The sequence below is a fragment of the Bufo bufo genome, chromosome 2 (genome assembly GCF_905171765.1).
Source record: "Bufo bufo chromosome 2, aBufBuf1.1, whole genome shotgun sequence".
NCBI classification, from domain to species: domain Eukaryota; kingdom Metazoa; phylum Chordata; class Amphibia; order Anura; family Bufonidae; genus Bufo; species Bufo bufo.
In genome coordinates, this window is record NC_053390.1 from 166,189,213 (window position 1) to 166,210,662 (window position 21,450).

The 21,450-nt window shown below is 46.1% G+C and overlaps 1 long non-coding RNA gene across 1 annotated transcript; it reads left to right on the top strand.

Annotated features, from left to right (window-relative positions):
* Positions 1-8,838: 8,838 nt before the first annotated feature.
* LOC120991381 lies at positions 8,839-20,976 on the top strand. Its single transcript, XR_005776650.1, has 3 exons — positions 8,839-8,851; positions 11,221-11,223; positions 20,778-20,976. It is a non-coding gene; the product is annotated as an uncharacterized LOC120991381 (long non-coding RNA).
* Positions 20,977-21,450: the final 474 nt, after the last annotated feature.

Genomic DNA, 21,450 nt, shown 5'->3' on the forward strand with positions numbered 1-21,450 from the left:
AAAGGATCTTCTGGTCAGTTATCAACTTCCAGAGACCTTAGAGGAGATGATGACCCTTGTTGTCCGACTTGACCGACGGGTTAGAGAGAGACGACAGGAACAACAGTTCTCTTCCCAGATGGTGGTCCAGCCAGAGGCCTATCCCAGAGACAATGCTGAGGTCTCCACCGAGGAACCCATGCAGGTTGGCATGACCCGAGGGAATCTTCGCCGCAGACGTGGAGAATGCTTTTACTGTGGAGATTCTGACCATTGGATCAACCAGTGTCCTAAGAAGGTCCTCTCTGTCAAGTCTCCTAAGGCAAGGCAACCTAAAGACCAGGTACACCCTGAATTTTCTAAATGTAAGCTTTCGGTACCCATTACGATTTCTCTGGGAGTAGATAAATGGGCGGGTAAGGCCTTTATTGATTCTGGCTCAGCGGCTAGCTTTATTGACTCTGAGTATGCTGTTAGATTGGGTATTCCTATGTTTGCCTTACCAACTCCTATCCATGTCATGGCTATTGATGCTACTCCTCTTATTGGTGGTACGGTGAGCTTATGTACCTCGGAGATTTCTCTAACCGTGGGTGTGTGCCACTCAGAGAGATGTTCGCTTCTAGTCCTGGAGAACCTACCTGCTGAGGTGGTACTAGGGTTGCCTTGGCTCCGACTACATAACCCCACTATAGATTGGTCCAATGGGGAGTTGGTAAGATGGGGGCCTAAGTGTGACTTGTGCTTGTCCGTGGTACAGGCTGGGGTCTCAGTAAAGTCTGATACTTTACCCTCTGTTGTTAGAGAATATTCTGATGTATTCTCATCACCAACCCCAGAGGTTCTACCCCCCCATAGACCTTATGATTGTACCATAGAGCTAGTAGAGGGGGCCAAGTTTCCTAAAGGACGAATTTATAATCTTTCTATGCCCGAACGCAAGGCCATGGAAGATTATATTAAGGAGAGCCTTGGTAAAGGGCATATTAGACCTTCTGTCTCTCCTATGGGGGCGGGGTTTTTCTTCGTTAAGAAAAAAGATGGTGGTCTTAGGCCATGTATCGATTACCGGAGATTAAATAAAATCACTGTCCAGAATAGATACTCCCTCCCATTGATTCCGGATTTATTTAACCAGGTCCTGGGGGCAACCTGGTTTTCCAAAATTGACCTGAAAGGGGCATACAATCTAATCCGAATCAAGGAGGGAGACGAATGGAGGACGGCGTTCAATACTCCGGTAGGACACTTTGAATATCAGGTGATGCCTTTTGGACTCAGCAATGCCCCAGCTGTGTTCCAAAACTTTATGAATGACATTCTTAGGGAATTCTTAGGTAAATTTGTTATTGTTTATCTTGACGACATTTTGATATTCTCTCCTGACTTCGAATCCCATGTGTCTAATGTTAGACAAGTATTAGAGGTGTTGAGGGAGAATCAGCTATCCGCTAAACAAGAGAAATGTGTCTTTGGTGTGCAGGAGATTCTGTTTCTAGGGCATGTTCTGACTCCTCACACCTTCAAGATGGATCCTGGTAAGGTACTAGCAATTAAGGAATGGGTAAGACCTTCATCCTTAAAGGCCTTACAACGGTTCTTAGGTTTCGCCAATTACTATCGTAAATTTATTATGAATTTTTCCGTAATTGCTAAACAGTTGACCGACCTTACTAAGAAAGGGGCGGATTTGGAGAATTGGTCTACTGAGGCCATTTCTTCATTTGAAAAATTAAAAAAGGCATTCAGTAGCGCTCCCATTCTGATCCAGCCTGATCAGGAGAAACCTTTTATTGTGGCGGTGGATGCGTCCGAGGACGGCGCAGGAGCAGTCCTTTCACAAGGTCCTGCCAGCCTCACTAATCTGAGACCATGTGCCTTCTTCTCCAGGAAATTCTCTCCCACGGAGAGAAACTACGACATAGGGAATAGGGAGCTGCTGGCCATTAAATGGGCATTTGAGGAGTGGAGGCATTTTCTGGAGGGGGCAAGGCATTGTGTAACTGTTGTCACTGACCATAAAAACCTTATGTTTCTCGAGTCTGCTAAGAGGTTGAATCCCCGTCAAGCCAGATGGGCTCTGTTTTTTACTTGTTTTGATTTTTCCATCACGTTCAGGCCGGGAAGTAAAAATGTGAAGGCGGACGCATTATCTCGGAGCTTCTAGGCTTTTCAACCTACTGAGGTACCACCTGAATCCGTCCTACCAGCAAAAATCTTCTTAGCAGCTCTTACCCAGGATATCTCGGCTCGCATTAGGTCGGAACAACATCTGGCACCGGTATCCACCCCAACAGATAAGTTGTTTGTTCCCGTACAATTTCGTCTCCAGCTGTTGGGTGAGTGTCACGATTCTGCCTTTTGTGGACATCCGGGTGTTGAGGGCACTAAGGATCTGGTTTCTAGATCTTATTGGTGGCCCACTCTAACTAGGGATGTCAAGTCCTATGTGTCAGCCTGTGAGGTTTGTGCCAGGTCCAAGACACCTAGGACTCGCCCTGCTGGTAACCTACGACCCCTACCCATTCCCAGTAGACCCTGGTCCCATATCTCGATGGACTTTATAACTGACCTACCGCTGGCGGAGGGTAAGACTGTAGTGTGGGTAGTGGTGGATAGGTTTAGCAAGATGGTCCATTTCATTCCCCTGTCTAAACTCCCGAATGCCAAAACCCTGGCGTCTATTTTTGTGAAAGAAATTGTTCGATTGCATGGTATCCCGGAAAATATTGTTTCGGACAGGGGTGTGCAGTTTGTGTCCAAATTCTGGAGAGCCTTCTGTCAAAGATGTAAAATTTCGTTGTCTTTTTCTTCCGCCTACCATCCTGAGAGTAATGGGCAGACTGAACGCCTTAATCAGTCTGTGGAACAATTCCTGAGGTTGTATGTTGCTGATGACCAGCAATTATGGGTCAAATTCCTTCCATTGGCTGAATTTGCTCTGAATAACCGTGTCAATTCTTCTGCTGGGGTCTCCCCTTTCTTTTGTAACCATGGTTTTCATCCCTGTTTTCATTCTGGGTCGTCCGTCTCCTCCTCTAACCCTGAAGCTGATAAACTCTCCTCCGAACTGTGCACAGTTTGGGCCCGGGTTCAATCGAACCTAGAAAAGGCTCAATGTTCTCAAAAACTCAAGGACGATAGGAGACGTTCAAGGGGGGTAAACTTTCAGGTTGGGGATAAAGTATGGTTGTCCTCCAAGAATCTATCTCTCAAGGTAACTTCTAAAAAATTTGCTCCTCGTTTTATTGGACCATATAAGATCACAGAAGTGATTAACCCGGTATCTTTTAGGTTGGAGCTGCCCGAGTCATTCCACATTCATAATGTGTTCCATAAATCTCTGCTTAAAAAATATTTTGAACCGGTAGTACCATCAAAAGCCTCGCCTCCGCCAGTTCTTGTTAATGATGCTGTCGAGTATGTGGTGTCTAAAATAGTGGATGTCAGGAAGGTGCGTAATTCCTTGCAGTACCTGATTCACTGGAAGGGGTATGGACCTGAAGAGAGATCTTGGGTACCTGCCAGGGAGGTTCATGCTCCTAGACTTGTTCGTAAATTTCATTTAGAACACCCTGAAAAGCCATCGCCTGAAGTCTTGGGTCCGGTGGCCCCTCGTAAAAGGGGGGGTACTGTCACGGGGTTCCGAAGGTGCACTCGGTCCCCCATTGCCCGCAGAACTGTTGCTTAGCTTTTGGAATGAGGTTCTGTGTTTGACCTCATTCCCAGGGCGGCTTTACTAGCTGGGTGGCTCCTTGCTCCTAAGTCTGCCTTGAGCGCCGAGCTATCACTCGGTGCTCGACTGGTTGGTCTGTCGGTCATGTGACGCTGGCCACGTCACATGACCCTCACTCCCCACTATAAATACAGGCAGCCTGCTGGCTACAGGTTGCCTGTTAATTTCTAGGTTCCTGGTATTTGTTGGACTGCTGAATACTTACCTGATCCTGTTCCTTGACCATCCTTTTGCCTGATCCTCCTGTACTGCGCATCCGTCCTGGTATTGTGACCTCGGCTCCCACCTGACTACTCTCTTAGGACTCCTCTTGTACTTCTCTGCTCTCCTGGTATTTATGACCCCGGCTTCTCCTGACAATTCTCTGCTTGCTCCATTTGTACTTTGCAGCTTTCCTGGTATTGACTCGGTCCGTTCACGTCCTGTTGTTTGTCTGTCTGTCATCCCTGCACTTACTCCAAGTTAGGGATTGCCGTCCAGTTGTCCCCTGTCATTAGGACTCGCGAGGCAAGTAGGCAGGGCCAGGGGTAAGGGTGGAGCGCAGTGATCACTTCCCTTCCCCCTGTGTGTGTGTGTACGCGACCGTTACAGTCTCTATAGTTCCTTCCTATTTGATTGCTAGAATTAGCGAAGTTGACGAATAGGTAGCTAAAACGAAGATGTAGAATACTTTGTTATCTTCGTTTTGAGGAATATGACGAATACATTCGTCATATTCGCTAATTCTACCAAGTCAACCAAAGTAAACCAGGTCCAAGTTGAAATAGCAATTCGATTAATTCAAGTTATAATAATAGAATTGCGATTTCAACTTAGCACTGCTATATTCCATATTCGTTAATTCTAGCCTAATATGGAATATAGCAGTGCTAAGTTGAAATCGCAATTCGATTATTATAACTTGAATTAATCGAATTGCTATTTCAACTTGGACCTGGTTTACTATGGTTGGCTTGGTAGAATTAGCGAATATGACGAATGTATTCGTCATATTCCTCAAAACGAAGATAACGAAGTATTCTACATCTTCGTTTTAGCTACCTATTCGTCAACTTCGCTAATTCTAGCAATCAAATAGGAAGGTTGACAATGACTATAGAGACAGCTGTGTTTAATTCGCTATGCGATTATATTACTTTGCTTTTTTTTTTTTATAAATAGAATCATTATAATAAAGTATTTAACTATTCAATTTTTTTTTAAAAAAGCAAAGTAATATAATCGCATAGCGAATTAAACTTAGCTGTCTCTATAGTCAACTTTCCTATTTGATTGCTAGAATTAGCGAAGTTGATGAATAGGTAGCTAAAACGACGATGTAGAATACTTCGTTATCTTCGTTTTGAGGAATATGACAAATACATTCGTCATATTCGCTAATTCTAGATATCAAACCAATAGGAAAGTAGCCTTAAGTTAAAATCGCAATACGCGATTATTTAAATCGCATAATAATCGCGATAACTAGAATAATGACGAATATTCGATTTCGACAAATATGAAACGAATATTCTATCGAATATTCGCGAATTTCGTCGAAATCGAATATGGCACCTGCCGCTCATCACTAGTAACAAGAACATAAAGCTGTTTGGCGATGGTCTTTTAAGCCTTATATTTAACATGTTTGTCTATAATTTTCTTTCTAATCTCCTGAGAACTTTCTCCTTAGCTTTCTTTGGCCCATGCAAAAGCAATGTCTGATTTTCATTAGCTGATTTTGAGTACATTTTTATTTATTATTACTTTTGTCAGTTTTAAGTTATTTTAGTGACCATTGTGGGTTTTTCTTTCTATAACTGAAAAGTACCAACAATCTCGTCTATAGATAGATAGATAAATTCTATTTGCTGAACTCCCCAACACCTGCCATATAAGAAATTATATAGAGTTGGGCTCCCTTCTGTCTGTGGTGGCTATAAAAGTCTTAATTCTTCTAATAAAGCTTTCTGAAGAATTTTGGAGAGTGCCCATGGGAATTTATGCCCATTCAGCCAAGCAAGCATTTAAGAGGTTATCGACTAATGTCTATAGACTTCTATAGGTAGTATGTGACCTGATCTCTCAGTGAAGTAGAGAAGCCCTCTCATCTCTGAAGACAGATTAGATCAGTGGATTCAGAGTGAGAGATCATTCAAAAGGAAAGAAACCTGATAAGTGGAAAAAGGAATATTTCTCTAATAAAATATACTGTATTACAAAGTTTCTTATATATTTTTATGGAAAATAGTTTATAATCAGAAGAACATTTTAAGATCATCATCCTGGAACTAAACTTTTCAGTAACCAACTGTGCTACTTTATTATTTTGCTTCTATAGGCAGGACAAATTATTCATGAAGGCATATCTCTCAGCCAAGCAGGGCCGTATTTGTCACAAGGCACTATTTGAGGGTGGCACTTGGTTTTGAGGTAACGCTATTTTTTATTTTGATGGCAGCTACTGTTGCCACTGCCACAACCCTCTCCAACCTTGTGGATGTGTGGCTTGTTGAAAGCCAGGGTTGGGGTGGGTTCATGCTGGGCTGATGCAGTAACTACGCAATAGTTCTTACTGCCTTCGAGATTTGTACCATATAGTGCATAGTGTGCTGCAGGAACGTAGCGTTATGTAACAGCCAATGAGTCACTGTGCGTGACATGTAATGCTACTGCCCAGAAGCCCTGGCCACCCTACACACTGCATTCTCTGCATACTGTAAGCCTGCATATTTCTGCACACCTGATGCCTCTGATTGCCATGGGTCCCTGGGGACCTGCTGCTACATGCCCATAGGTAATAGACTGCTGGGGAAAATAGAGATGGCACTGATGGCAGCAGAAAAGGAGTATTACTTTAATGTTGAGTGCCAACCTGTAAATTCTACTGCTTGATTGAAAGAAACTTTCCAGTGCTGGTCCCAGCAGCAGCAGCTGCCCAAAAAAAAAGAAAAAAAAGGCTCCTTCTGTGCACTCTTCCATCTGCTACATACACTATTCCTCTACCCCATCAGGAATGCGGTATGTCTAAGTGTCAGTAAAACTATGTGTATGCAGAATTATGAAGATGTATACTGTGCAGATACAGTCAGCTCCATAAATATTGGGACATCGACGCAATTCTATCATTTTTGGCTCTATACACCACCACAATGGATTTGAAATAAAACTAACAAGATGGGCTTTAACTGCAGACTGTCAGCTTTAATTTGAGGGTATTTACATCCAAATCAGGTGAACGGTGTAGGAATTACAACAGTTTGCATATGTGCCTCCCACTTGTTAAGGGACAAAAGTAATGGGACATAATAATAATCATAAATCAAACTTTCACTTTTTAATACTTGGTTGCAAATCCTTTGCAGTCAATTACAGCCTAAAGTCTGGAACGCATAGACATCACCAGACGCTGGGTTTCATCCCTGGTGATGCTCTGCCAGGCCTCTACTGCAACTGTCTTCAGTTCCTGCTTGTTCTTGGGGCATTTTCCCTTCAGTTTTGTCTTCAGCAAGTGAAATGCATGCTCAATCGGATTCAGGTCAGGTGATTAACTTGGCCATTGCATAACATTCCACTTCTTTCCCTTAAAAAACTCTTTGGTTGCTTTTGCAGTATGCTTTGGGTCATTGTCCATCTGCACTGTGAAGCGCCGTCCAATGAGTTCTGAAGCATTTGGCTGAATATGAGCAGATAATATTGCCCGAAACACTTCAGAATTCATCCTGCTTCTTTTGTCAGCAGTCACATCATCAATAAATACAAGACAACCAGTTCCATTGGCAGCCATACATGCCCACGCCATGACACTACCACCACCATGCTTCACTGATGAGGTGGTATGCTTAGGATCATGAATAGTTCCTTTCCTTCTCCATACTCTTCTCTTCCCATCACTCTGGTACAAGTTGATCTTGGTCTCATCTGTCCATAGGATGTTGTTCCAGAACTGTGAAGTTTATTAAGATGTTGTTGGGAAAACTCTAATCTGGCCTTCCTGATTTTGAGGCTCACCAATGGTTTACATCTTGTGGTGAACCCTCTGTATTCACTCTGCTGAAGTCTTCTCTTGATTGCTGTCTTTGACACACATACACCTACCTCCTGGAGAGTGTTCTTGATCTGGCCAACTGTTGTGAAGGGTGTTTTCTTCACCAGGGAAAGAATTCTTCGGTCATCCACCACAGTTGTTTTCCGTGGTCTTCCGGTACTTTTGGTGTTGCTGAGCTCACCGGTGCATTCCTTCTTTTTAATAATGTTCCAAACAGTTGTTTTGGCCACGCCTAATGTTTTTGCTATCTCTCTGATGGATTTGTTTAGTTTTTTCAGCCTAATGATGGCTTGCTTCACTGATAGTGACAGCTCTTTGGATCTCATCTTGAGAGTTGACAGCAACAGATTCCAAATGCAAATAGCACACTTGAAATGAACTCTGGACCTTTTATCTGCTCATTGTAATTGGGATAATGAGGGAATAACACACACCTGGCCATGGAACAGCCGAGAAAACAATTGTCCCATTACTTTTGGTCCCTTAACAAGTGGGAGGCACATATGCAAACTGTTGTAAATCCTACACCGTTCACCTGATTTGGATGTAAATACCTGTGGCGAAACTAACCTCGCCACTGGGTTTTGGAGGGGCCTGTTTGCCAGCCTCTTGCCTCAGAATTATGGCCCATATACTAACTTTGAAGGAGAAGACAGACCGGCCGTACAGCTTAAATCTGTGGAACTGTTTTGGGCAGGAAAGCCATGCTTGCGGTCGGCCAAATATGACTTCCATGGAATTCGGGAACCCCTGCTCGGATCTGGGTGATTTTTGGTTATGTTGTTCACCCAGATCAGAGCTATCCATGGATGTATACATTATGGGGATATGTGGGGTTTTGAGGTGTTTTCTGTGTTTTGGGAAAAATGTGTGTTTTCTGCCTGTGAGTGATTAAGTTAGCCGATTATGTTTTGTAATTGTATCACAGGCAGAGCCCAATGTGTTTTGGTAATTGTATTTTGTTAATTGCGTCACAGACCATGCCATTGAGTTAGTTAATTGTGTCAAAGACAATGCCAGTGTGTTTGTTAATTGCGTCACAGACAATGCCATTGTGTTTGTTGAATAGGGTTAGTTTTGTGTTTAAACTGTACAGGATTGGCTGCTATGTCATGTCCTCAGTATGTCATGTGTACAGGGTGGGCCTGTATGGATACACCTTAATAAAATGGGAATGGTTGGTGATATTAACTTCCTGTTTGTGGCACATTAGTATATGTGAGGGGGGAAACTTTTCAAGATGGGTGGTGACCATGGTGACCATTTTGAAGTCGGCCATTTTGAATCCAACTTTAGTTTTTTCAATAGGAAGAGGGTCATGTGACACATCAAACCTATTGGGAATTTCACAAGAAAAACAATGGTGTGCTTGGTTGTAGCGTAACTTTATTCTTTCATGAGTTATTTACAAGCTTCTGACCACTTATAAAATGTGTTCAATGTGCTGCCCATTGTGTTGGATTGTCAATGCAACCCTTTTCTCCCACTATTCACACACTGATAGCAACACCGCAGGAGAAATGCTAGCACTGGCTTCCAGTATCCGTAGTTTCAGGTGCTGCACATCTCGTATCTTCACAGCATAGATGATTGCCTTCAGATGATACAAGATGTGCAGCACCTGAAACTACGGATACTGAAAGCCTGTGCTAGCATTTCTCCTGCGGTGTTGCTATCAGTGTGTGAAGAGTGGGAGAAAAGGGTTGCATTGACAATCCAACACAATGGGCAGCACATTGAACACATTTTGTAAGTGGTCAGAAACTTGTAAATAACTCATGAAAGAATAAAGTTACGTTAAAACCAAGCACACCATTGTTTTTCTTGTGAAATCCTCAATAAGTTTGATGTGTCAAATGACCCTCTTCCTATTGAAAAAACAAAAGTTGGATTCAAAATGGCCGACTTCAAAATGGCCGCCATGGTCACCACCCATCTTGAAAAGTTTCCCCCCTCACATATACTAATGTGCCACAAACAGGAAGTTAATATCACCAACCATTCCCATTTTATTAAGGTGTATCCATATAAATGGCCCACCCTGTATATAAGTCAATGCTGTGTGTTCAATAAAGAGTTCCTGTTATACATTCAACATAGAGCCTCATCTCATGTGTGTGGGGATTGATATACGTGTATACTCCCCTGGCTATTACTCCTAGCTCTTGTAAGAGCTGTTCCTGTTTCTGGTTCCTGTGGTGGTATCGGTGTCGAGCGGAGTGCTTGGAGGCCTCTGGAGGCACTGGGGGCATCCATCAATGTAGGTACGCAGTCGGGGTGTCAGGAGATCCTTTACATTGATGGCAAGCGACGGGATCGTTCCCACAGCCAGAAGGACAGCTACAGGAGACACCATTCCATGGATTTTATGATTTGAGGGCAACGCATGTCCTAGTACAGCGACCCTGACAGCACCAGAATGGAAACAGCAGTGGAGTACGATGAGGGTGTCATGGATGACCGAGATTCAGTCCGCAAAGGCATCTGGTACCAGGCGCTGGGTATTGTGGAGTATATGCGGGACGAGAGACTCCCCACGGAAGACCAGCGGTTTCAGAAGTGAGTAGCCCTGTGGATGCTCTTCCTGGGAGAGCAGCCCCGGGAGGAATGGGTAAAGATATTGGAACACCTAGCATGGCAGGAGCTGTGGCTGGAAGATGCCTACCAGGCGCTCTGGTGGTATGGGGCACAGTACCTACCCAGGACAGCTGAGCATGACAAGCCAGAGGTAGAGGAGTTTGATGGGCCTGGCTTGTTATGGGAGACTTTTTCAGAGCTGGAGTTTGGGAGCCCTACACAAGCCCGGTTCCGTGATCTCTTGGAATGGAGGGAGAGCAGGTATGACTGGGACGACACTTATGAGATTGAGCAGGACCTGGTCCACCTGGTGACCCGGGAGATGGAGCTGGAACAGGGCTACCAGCAGCTGTTCCACTCCAGTAAGAAGGCTCAGCAGGAGAGCAGAGTGACAGACCCAGAGCCAGACCTCTTCAGCTGGGAAGATATTGTGGAGGTTTACTGGGAAGAACCCCAGGGGGCTGGTGGAGATGGGACCGAGGTCTCTCCACCGGTCCTGCAGGGAATTGGGAGCTTAGTCTCCATTCCCCAGCGGCAGGCTGAGATACAGGGGGCAGAGACAGTCGGTCCTGTCCCCCAGCGGCAATGTGATTTATTGGGAATTGGGAGCCCAGTCTCCATTCCCCAGTGGCAGGCTGAGTTACAGGGGGCAGAGACAGTCGGTCCTGTCCCCCAGCGGCAGAGTGCCCAGCAGGGAATAGAGAGCCCAGTCTCCTTTCCCCAGCAGCAGGACACTGTATTGGGAGCAGAGACGGTCGATCGCCCTCCCCAGTGGCTGGAAGTATATATGGGAGAGGAGCTCGTTACCCCCTCTCCCCAGCGGCAGCTTAATGCAACAGGGGGAGACAGTAAGCCCCACAACAGTGCAGATGGGACCGTGGTCTCTGCACTTACAGCACAGGGGGTAGGGACAGTCGGTCCTGTTTCCCAGCAACAGGGCTGTTTAGCCGAAGGGGAGACAGTCGGTCTCCCCCTCCAACAACCAGGCTCCAACCAGGCTTCTTCCGTGGTAGCGCTGGCACCAGGGCAGAGTACCGCTGATCCCTGCACACAAAGCAACCTCCACTCCAAGCCATTGAGCAACACAGAGACCGGGAGTACCAGTTACCAACATAACCTTGGTGGACTCACTGGACAGAGACAGGCTACCAAATTAAACAGGTCCAGTATTTGGTTGTGGGTGGACTGCCAGACTAACTCAGGTACCGACCGCGTGACATTACCAAGAACTGGATGTCCCTCCAAAATTGATGAAAAGACGAGAGGAAAACTAGTCTGGGAGGCTACCAAGAGTCCTACAGCAACATTAAAGGAGCTGCAGGAATATCTGGCAAGTACTGGCTGCGTGGTACATGTGACAACAATCTCCCGTATTCTTCATATGTCTGGGCTATGAGGTAGAGTGGCAAGACGAAAGCCTTTTCTCACAAAGAAAAACATCCAAGCCAGACTGCATTTTGCAAAAACACATCTGGAGTCTCCCAAAAGCATGTGGGAAAAGGTGTTATGGTCTGACGAAACCAAGGTTGAACTTTTTGGCCATAATTCCAAAAGATATGTTTAGCCCAAAAACAACACTGCACATCACCAAAAGTACACCATACCCACAGTGAAGCATTGTGGTGGCAGCATCTCATCATACTTTGGGGCTGTTTTTCTTCAGCTGAAACTGGGGCCTTAGCTAAGCTAGAGGGAATTATGAACAGTTCCAAATACCAGTCAATATTCGCACAAAACCTTCAGGCTTCTGCTAGAAAGCTGAACATGAAGAGGAACTTCATCTTTCAGCATGACAACGACCCAAAGCATACATCCAAATCAACAAAGGAATGGCTTCACCAAAAGAAGATTAAAGTTTTGGAATGGCCCAGCCAGAGCCCAGACCTGAATCCGATTGAAAATCTGTGGGGTGATCTGAAGAGGGATGTGCGCAGGAGATGCCATCGCAATCTGACAGATTTGGAGTGTTTTTGCAAAGAAGAGTGGGCAAATCTCCCGCTCTCCCTCCCTCCCCCCTCCTCCTGCTGTAACCTCGCAATGTTACAGCAGGAGGAGGGGGGAGGCGTCACAGCGATGTTACAGCAGGAGGAGGGGGGAGGGAGGGAGAGCGGGAGGAGTCACAGCGATGTTACAGCAGGAGGAGGGGGGAGGCGTCACAGCGATGTTACAGCTGGAGGAGCGGGGAGAGCGGGAGAGCGGGAGGCGTCACAGAAGATTATGAGGCGGTGCTGAGGTCGGGAAAGGCGGAGCTGGGCACGAACTGCGGCGGGTGCGGGCGGCAGCTTGGATCCATTTACATCTCCTTGGGCACCTTATTCTGTTGATTGACAGGTCAGTAATAGCGATTTTTGAGCAAAATGAGCCTTCAGATTACATTTATAAGACCACATTAGCAATCGTGAAAGCTACATGAACATAACCATATTTTTATCTGGAGGGGGTGAAACCTGGTGACAGAATCCCTTTAAGGGTGTGCACACTTATGCAACCATATTATTTTATGTTTATATTTTTTCTTCCTTCTACCTAAAAGATTTCAGTTTGCTTTTCAATTGAGTTGTACAGTTTATAGGTTACATTAAAGGTGGAAAAAGTTCTGAAATAATTTTTTTTTGTCTCTGTTTTTTTTTTTTACAGCAAAACATGACATTTTAACAGGGGTGTGTAGACTTTTTATATCCACTGTATGAACATAGGACCAACACAGATGCCTTCAACTGCCAAATGCACATACAACAGGTCAACCAGGCTTATAGGTACAAATCTGCTGACAGTTTGTTACAACTCACATCTCTGTATACTACGAATGTTTTATTTGGGTGCTGGCAATGTTAACGTGTTATGCAAATGAATTGCATTTACAAATGGCCTTAACGGGCATCTGTCAATAGATTTGCACTCTGCAACTGCTGCAGGATGACATTTACACTGCCTGGCCCTGTCAATCAAAGTGGAGAGGGCGTGGCAGTTGCAGAGAGAGCAGAGCATCTAGATGTAACAACAACGCCCCCATTCATTCTAGTCCATGATCTTCCATCCTAAACCATGATCTTCCGTCTCCTTAGGTGTCATATCTTCAGCAGTTTGTTATTGTTCATTTATGCATAGTTAATATGTTTTATAATGTATAATTCTCTGTTTATTGTGTAACTGCACCATCTAGTGGCCGTTTTATATACACTGCAGCTCTCTTAACACTAGAAGTTTGACCCACTTCAGCTTCCATTACTTGTAGCCTATGAACTCTAGTGACATCATCAGCCCTGCACATAGCAGTCATTCACAGCCACCATTACAGAGGTATCCACACGGTCTGGTAGTGTCCTGATTAGAGTTGAGCGAACACCTGGATGTTCGGGTTCGAGAAGTTCGGCCGAACTTCCCGAAAATGTTCGGGTTCGGGATCCGAACTCGACCCGAACTTCGCCCGGAACCCGAACCCCATTGAAGTCAATGGGGACCCAAACTTTTCGGCACTAAAAAGGCTGTAAAATAGCCATGGAAAGGGCTAGAGGGCTGCAAAATGCAGCAAAATGTAGGTAAATCCCCTGCAAACAAATGTGGATAGGGAAATGAATTTAAAAATAAATAAATAAATAAAAATTAACCAATATCAATTGGAGAGAGGTCCCATAGCAGAGAATCAGGCTTCATGTCACCCACCACTGGAACAGGCCACTGTGAGATATTTAGGCCCCGGCACCCAGACAGAGGAGAGAGGTCCCATAGCAGAGAATCAGGCTTCATGTCATAGCAGAGAATCAGGCTTAATGTCACCCACCACTGGAACAGGCCACTGTCAGATATTTTTAGGCCCCGGCTGCAGAGTACTCAAGTTATGTTTAGAAATGTTCCTGGGTGTTGTAGTGCAATAGACACTAACCTGAGACGGCTGACTCTCTGCAAGGGCAGGGGATGATAGGAAATGTTCGTGACGCCAGTGCCAATTAAACGGTGGCACGCCGTTTGCTGATAGCAGGAATAACTGAGGAACCACGTGATGTTAAAGCAGAACTCAAACTTTAGTAGTCATCATACATGGGCATAGATGGAAACGCAGTTCCTTTGCAGACAGTTTGTTGCAGTACATTTGATGCAGGTAATATAGACATAGCAAGGTGACTTCAGAGTGTTAAACACAGGACTTGCAGTACAGTCGGCTTGCACTCTATTCCTGACTGATCCTGGAACATAGAAAATCTTCTCCAAGGCCCAATACCCTAGCTCTGGCGTATATCCTTGGTTTTATCTTTATAAAGTACCTCCTCTGTTGTCTTGAGTACCTCTTGCTTTCCTGGGTTTTGCCTCTGTCTCTCTCTCAGCTTCCTCAGGCTCTTTAAATAAGGTGTTCCTGCTTCTGCATATGTGAATTCAGGAGGGGAACCTTCTCTTTGAATCTGGAACCCGGTTACAGGGATTGTAATACCCTCTCCTGGTCTGCAGGCTTCCGGCCTGGACTTGACTCTGACATAGTCTAAACTCCAACTGCTGTAGACTGACTTTAGACTAGACTGACTTTCCTTACCCTGACTGGGCCTTATATAAACTAGGGCTCCCTAGCTCCCTCTAGTGACTAAGAGCTGGAATGACACCCCTAGCAGGCCTGTACATGCACATTTCACAGTAACAGGGAAATACATAGCATCACATTACATTATCTTCACTCATATCAACCTCCCCATAAATAAAGGGGAACGACAGCACAACAAGTGACCCTTTGGTAGTGACGGGCATTACCGTCCCCGTACACTACATACCCCACTACTTTAAGCTGAGTACGACCTCGTACTCCATCAGGGCCCGCCCAACTGGAATCTCTACCTGAAACAGAAGAAGACACATGCAGGCATACATATATGTGATTCATCTGCATTTACATTCCTATCAGGTCCAATTGATAAAGGTGAAGGGTAGTGACAAGGGGCGTCGTTCTCTTCTCGCAGGATAGTGAATGGAACTGGGGCGCTGACCTGGCACAGCGTAACATTATTACCAGGATAGTCCATATGTGCAAATTGTCCTTAATAGAACAGCAATAAAAGATAAAACAGTATAAAAGTTCTTGGAGGCTCAAAGAACAAATATGAGTCCGTACCCAGGTTATTTTCCTATTAAATCACAGATGCTCTCATGCGGTGGAGTCCATCTCTGGGCACATTTCCTTTAAAAGAGCGAAAATCTCAGAGGCTCAGGTTCTTTTGAGTCCATCTCCGGGCACAGTTCCTTAATATCAAGTTGCACAATATAAAACAAGTGCTGTAATACCCCTGATCAACCTGAAAAGGGGTTAGGGATAAAAGGTGCAACTAAGGAACAGGCACAACTTGGCGTGGGGTAGCAAAAGCGGGCAGGAGATCCTGGAAACAAACTTGGCTTTGTTGACCTTGATATTTCAGTGGTTAACACCTACCACTGAGCCGTGGATGAACTGGCAGCAGCAACAAAGGACCAGGGAAACATAGGACTCCTGTCCTGGAAGGATTAAGTTCTCAACATAATTCCTTGGAAACATAAATCAAAGGCCTAGCAGGTTGATTTACAGAGGCATGTCATAATCTCCCGGCCCTGCTGGCAAATATGGCCTGTAGTAGTCCTCTACAGGAGGATGTGCCCACATCACTGTGTTAGGGGGCAGCTGTAAAGTGAAGGGACCCCGGATAGGTATTGGCCCCATAGGCCTAGGGGTATACACTCTTGTGGACCGTACCGGTCCCGGCATAAGGATTGTGGGATGTAGTGGACTTGGTACCGCCGCCGCAAGCGGTCCGGTGGGCTCTGTGCAGCAATTTCCAGGAATAACGGGTCTCCCTTGGGGCCTTGACGGAGCAACATTAGCAGACGGGGGGTTACGGGTGGTGACAGGCACCCTTACCTCGTCCTTCTTCGGCGGCGGCCGGATCCTGGCGGTCGCGATCTTGCGCAGCTCCCGCAACTTTTCCTCCAGCCGGACAATCTGGTCACCGATGCTTTCCGTGTCAGAGTCGCTGTCAACTGCTGGCGCCGCCGGCGCAGGTTCAGGCAAAGATACCTCGGACGCGGCCTCTGCAGGTTCTGGTGGCGCATCAGGGCTACGACCCTTCCGGATATTCTCGAAGGTATCGCTAAGTCTTTTGAAGTTCTCCATGTCCTGGATGGTTTTCTCCCGGCGAGGCAGCTCGGGGGAAGGATAGGGGCTCACCCATTTTTCCAACACGGTTGGCTGCCAGAAGACATTAGGCCCAATGAAGGAGCTCCGCTCCTGGAAGGCGTGATGGGCCAGTTCTGGAGAGCGCTCAGGTTCCCGCTCGCAGCCAGAGTAGTCTTCTTCTGCCTCCCAGTCCTCAGGTTCTCGCTTAGGACGGGTCACGGCAGTTGCATATGGGCCTCTCAGGCTCTCGGCAGGGGTGAACTCCACTTCCTCTCCCTCGCGGAGGCTGTGTTGATACGAAGGGAGGTAGTCTCGCTTGACAGATCTCCTGTTGACGTACAAGTCTCTGCCAGTTAGGTAATCTTGGATGAACCCGTAGCCACGGGCTTTGTCAAAGGACACCACCAACCCCTTTCTCCTTTCCAGGCGGGGTTGAGTGTTGGTGTGTCGTTCATGGATAGTCTTGGTCAGTTCCTCATAATATATTTTAGTCTTTGTATTCCGCTTTATAGCGGCCTCCCGGATCTCTGCCATTAATGAAGACCACTTGAAAGAGGGCTGAAAGAAGTCTCTCCAAGAGCCATAGCAGGGCTCTGGTTCTTTCTCCCGTGGTGGGCAGGCGGGTTTCTCCGGTCCCGGAGAGTAGGCCGGTGGAGCCTCTTCTGGCTCTACACCAATATCCATGTTCGGTATTTCAGGCGCGGACGTAGCAGCAAAGCAGTGCTCACTCTCCAACATGCTCGATCCTTCTCTGGAGAGCGACAGGATGGCGCCAATAAGTTCAGCCAGATCCTCCCATTGCACTGGGAGGCCGCCCCCCAGGTATTCCAGTATATGGAAGGCGGAGTTCATGCTGGCAGACATGCAAATGTCCAGGCAGGCTGTGGCGCCTGACCTTGAACTCTTTCCCGCTTTTTCATCAAAAGAGCGCCAATTTTTCCCGCTTTTTCGGGATGAAGATGACGCAGCAGTAAATTCAGCAAGCTCAGCGGCCATCTTTAGCAAAAACCGCTGTATATTCACTGACAGCAAGCAGGATGTTGAAAAGTCCATAAAACCACACTCCAATGCGGCGATTTTCTTCCTCTTGATAGCGCAACACTGCACAGTGCTTTTTTGAAGGTTTTAGGGACACTTTTGGTATGTTTTTCAGTCCACAAAGTCCACTTTAATAAAACAGGCAATTTGTCACTTTGGTCACAGGGCAACTGTATAAGGCACAAAGTTCACGCTTCTTGCACTAGAAAGCGTGCGTATCCTGTTCGTGACGCCAAAAGAGAGGTGCAGCGTACTCAAGTTATGTTTAGAAATGTTCCTGGGTGTTGTAGTGCAATAGACACTAACCTGAGACGGCTGACTCTCTGCAAGGGCAGGGGATGATAGGAAATGTTCGTGACGCCAGTGCCAATTAAACGGTGGCACGCCGTTTGCTGATAGCAGGAATAACTGAGGAACCACGTGATGTTAAAGCAGAACTCAAACTTTAGTAGTCATCATACATGGGCATAGCTGGAAACGCAGTTCCTTTGCAGACAGTTTGTTGCAGTACATTTGATGCAGGTAATATAGACATAGCAAGGTGACTTCAGAGTGTTAAACACAGGACTTGCAGTACAGGCGGCTTGCACTCTATTCCTGACTGATCCTGGAACATAGAAAATCTTCTCCAAGGCCCAATACCCTAGCTCTGGCATATATCCTTGGTTTTATCTTTATAAAGTACCTCCTCTGTTGTCTTGAGTACCTCTTGCTTTCCTGGGTTTTGCCTCTGTCTCTCTCTCAGCTTCCTCAGGCTCTTTAAATAAGGTGTTCCTGCTTCTGCATATGTGAATTCAGGAGGGGAACCTTCTCTTTGAATCTGGAACCCGGTTACAGGGATTGTAATACCCTCTCCTGGTCTGCAGGCTTCCGGCCTGGACTTGACTCTGACATAGTCTAAACTCCAACTGCTGTAGACTGACTTTAGACTAGACTGACTTTCCTTACCCTGACTGGGCCTTATATAAACTAGGGCTCCCTAGCTCCCTCTAGTGACTAAGAGCTGGAATGACACCCCTAGCAGGCCTGTACATGCACATTTCACAGTAACAGGGAAATACATAGCATCACATTACATTATCTTCACTCATATCAACCTCCCCATAAATAAAGGGGAACGACAGCACAACAAGTGACCCTTTGGTAGTGACGGACATTACCGTCCCCGTACACTACACGGCACCCAGACAGAGGAGAGAGGTCCCATAGCAGAGAATCAGGATTCATGTCACCCACCACTGGAACAGGCCACTGTCAGATATTTAGGCCCCGGCACCCAGACAGAGGAGAGAGGTCCCATAGCAGAGAATCAGGTTTCATGTCATAGCAGAGAATCAGGCTTCATGTCACCCACCACTGGAACAGGCCACTGTCAGATATTTTTAGGCCCCGGCACCCAGACAGAGGAGAGAGGTCTCATAGCAGAGAATCAGGCTTCATGTCATAGCAGAGAATCAGGCTTCATGTCACCCAACACTGGAACAGGCCACTGTCAGATATTTAGGCCCCGGCACCCAGACAGAGGAGAGAGGTCCCATAGCAGAGAATCAGGCTTCATGTCATAGCAGAGAATCAGGCTTCATGTCACCCACCACGGGAACAGGCCCCTGTCAGATATTTTTAGGCCCCGGCACCCAGACAGAGGAGAGAGGTCCCATAGCAGAGAATCAGGCTTCATGTCACCCACCACTGGAACAGGCCACTGTCAGATATTTCGGCCCCGGCACCCAGACAGAGGAGAGAGGTCCCATAGCAGAGAATCAGGCTTCATGTCATAGCAGAGAATCAGGCTTCATGTCACCCACCACTGGAACAGGCCACTGTCAGATATTTTTAGGCCCCGGCACCCAGACAGAGGAGAGGTTCATTCAACTTTGGGTTGCCCCCAATATAATGGTAAAATTAAAAAAAGAGGATTGAATGAAGATGTTCCCTGGAGTACAAGAATATATGGTTAAGGGGAGGTAGTTATAAATGTCTAATCTGCACAAGGGATGGACAGGTCCTGTGGGATCCATGCCTGGTTCATTTTTATGAACGTCAGCTTGTCCACCTTGTCTGTAGACAGGCGGCTGCGTTTGTCTGTAATGACGCCCCCTGCTGTGCTGAATACACGTTCAGACAAAACCTCCAAGGCATAAAAGGCTAGCACTGGCCACGTGGACAATTTGGAGACCCAGAAGTTGAATGGGGCCGAACCATCAGTCAGTACGTGGAGGGGTGTGCACACGTACTGTTCCACCATGTTAGTGAAATGTTGCCTCATGCTAACACGTTCCGTATCAGGTGGTGGTGCAGTTAGCTGTGGCGTGGTGACAAAACTTTTCCACATCTCTGCCATGCTAACCCTGCCCTCAGAGGAGCTGGCCGTGACACAGCTGCGTTGGCGACCTCTTGCTCCTCCTCTGCCTTCGCCTTGGGCTTCCACTTGTTCCCCTGTGACATTTGGGAATGCTCTCGGTAGCGCGTCTACCAACGTGCGCTTGTACTCGCGCATCTTCCTATCACGCTCCAGTGCAGGAAGTAAGGTGGGCACATTGTCTTTGTATCGGGTATCCAGCAGGGTGGCCACCCAGTAGTCAGCACACGTTAAAATGTGGGCAACTCTGCTGTCGTTGCGCAGGCACTGCAGCATGTAGTCGCTCATGTGTGCCAGGCTGCCCAGAGGCAAGGACAAGCTGTCCTCTGTGGGAGGCATAGTTGCAAGAAAAAGTATATGAACCCTTTAGAATGATATGGATTTCTGCACAAATTGGTCATAAAATGTGATCTGATCTTCATCTAAGTCACAACAATAGACAATCAGTCTGCTTAAACTAATAACTTGTACAAAAAAAGAGTAAGGATTTTTACAAGGTAAAAAAATCTTATTTTTTTTCAATATAAATCACATGATCATTACAGGTAATGCTCAAAAGGGACAGGACATGGAGACTGGGCCACAAAGGGCTATACCATGTGGAGAATCACAATGGGGGATAATGTGACCATAAACAGCAGGGACAACAATTTACCAGAGGCCGTGAACAAAAGTGTAGTTGCGGGTGCAATTGCTAATCCCTAGTATAAAACAACTACCTGACTATTGTTCACAACATCTGTCCAAGGATGCTGTGAGGTGTCAATGGACGGTGCAATACTACTAATGAAGATGGCATATAACAATGAACTGCAAGCCTCTTGTCCCACCCTGATCCAGCTGCCAAGTTACCTACCCATGTTGCTGCTGTAGAATGGTAACATGATACCCTCCTGACGAAGCCTACGTGGCAAAACACGAGTCAAGGTTGAAGCAGTGGGGGAATCGTGTTACCATTCTACAGCAGCAACATGGGTAGGTAACTTGGCAGCTGGATCAGGGTGGGACGAGAGGCTTGCAGTTCATTGTTATATGCCATCTTCATTAGTAGTATTGCACCGTCCATTAACACCCCACAGCATCCTTGGACAGATGTTGTGAACAATAGTCAGGTAGTTGTTTTATACTAGGGATTAGCAATTGCACCCGCAACTACACTTTTGTTCACGGCCTCTGATAAATTGTTGTCCCTGCTGTTTATGGTAACATTATCCCCCATTGTGATTCTCCACATTGTATAGCCCTTTGTGGCTCAGTCTCCATGTCCTGTCACTTTTGAGCATTACCTGTAATGATCATGTGATTTATATTGAATAAAATGAGATTTTTTACCTTGTAAAAATCCTTGCTCTTTTTTTGTACAAGTTGCAGTAGGTTGGGGAGTGAGGTACTGTTTTTGGGTTATTGTAGGCTCTAATTGCTTAAACTAATAACACACAAAGAATTAAAAGTTACCATGTTTTTATTAAACACACCATGTAAACAATCACAGTGCAGGTGGAAAAAGTATGTGAACCCCTAGACTATCGACATCTCCAAAAGCTAATTGGAGCGAGGTGTCAGCCAACTGGAGTCCAATCAATGAGATGAGATTGGAGGTGTTGGTT